Here is a 1,675-nt window from a genome sequence, read left to right on the forward strand (position 1 = left end):
GACCCCATGTGCAACAGAATAAAATGTTGCCTGGTCCTGAGCATCATCACAATTATTGGTATGCTTGCATCCAGTGTTTTGGCTACAGTGTATTTTGAGTACCTTCCAACCTAGGGGGCTCATCTTCCAACTCTATGTTCACAGGGTTTTCAGTGGCTAATTTTCGGAAATAGATCATTAGGCCTTTCTTCCTAGTCTATCTTGTCTAAAAGCTCTGCTGAAACCTGCCCACCGTAGATGACCTTGCTGGTGTTTGAAATACCGGTGGCACAGCTTACAGAATCATAGCGATACACAAGCCACCATCACAGTACAATAAACTGACGGGGAGAGGTCTATAGCATCCCTACCCCACACGGGAAACACATACATTTACACACTCACTCATACACACACACACATTTTTGCAAAGTGCCAAGCGAAGTGGGATACGAATATAAGGTAGGTTACAGATTTCAGCTGTGAATGAGGGCCCTGCATGCCAGGTTTAAATAACATTTTAAAAAGCAGTGACACTTACTGTTATACAGATAAAGCCAATGGCAATTCTTTGACAGCTTAGTGCTTAAGTGAGGTGACTTTATGATAAGTGGATTTCTTATTCCACTGTTAACATGGATATGTGCTCTGTGCTCAAAACCCTGCCGGAGAGATAAAGCAATTGGTCCCAGATAAAGGCAGGGACTCCAAGTAAAGCAATGCCAACTCGGGGACAGAGTTATAAAAACAAACAAAAAAAGCAAACCCATTGCCATCGAGTAGATTCTGACTCATAGCAACACTAGGACAGAGTAGAAGTGTCCCATAGGGTTTCCAAGGAGGGGCTGGTGGATTAGAACTGCTAACCTTTTTTGGTTAGCAGCCAAGTTTTTAACCACTGCGCCAGCAGGGTTCCAAATTGTTGTTAGATGCTGTGAAGTTGATTCTGACTCATAGTGTATGTACAATGGAACAAAACACTGCCCTGTCCTGCGCCATCCTCACAGCCATTGCTATGTTTGAGCCCATTGCTGTAGCCACTGTGTCAATCCATCTCATTGAGGGTCTTTCTCTTTTTCACTGACCCTCTACTTTACCAAGCATGATGTCCTTCTCCAGGGACTGGTCCCTCCTCATAACATGTCCAAAGAACATGAGACAGAGTCTCACCATCTTCCCTTCTAAGGAACATTCTGGCTGTACTTCTTCTGAGACAGATTTCTTTATTCTTCTGGGTGTCCATGGTATATTCAATATTCTTAGCCAACACCATAGTTCAAATATATCAATTCTTCTTCAGTATTCCGTTTTCATTGTCCAGCTTACACTTGCATATGAGGAGATTGAAAATACCATGACTTGGGTCAGGCACATCTCGATCCTCAAAGTGACATCTTTGCTTTTTAAGACTTTAAAAAAGTCTTTTACAGTAGATTTTCCCAGTGCAGTAAGTTGGATGATTTCTTGACTGCTGCTTCCATGGGTGTTGATTGTGGATCCACGTAAAATGAATGTGGATCCAAGTAAAAGATTCACAACATCAATCTTTTCTCCGTTTATCATGATGTTACTTCTTGGTCCAGTTGTGAGGATTTTTGTTTTCTTTATGTTAAAGTGTAATCCATACTGAAGGCTGTGGTCTTTATCAGTAAGCGCTTCAACTCCTCTTCACTTTCAGCAAGTAAGGTTGTGTCAT

This window comes from Trichechus manatus, unplaced genomic scaffold, assembly GCF_000243295.1.
Source record: "Trichechus manatus latirostris isolate Lorelei unplaced genomic scaffold, TriManLat1.0 scaffold00150, whole genome shotgun sequence".
NCBI lineage: Eukaryota > Metazoa > Chordata > Mammalia > Sirenia > Trichechidae > Trichechus > Trichechus manatus.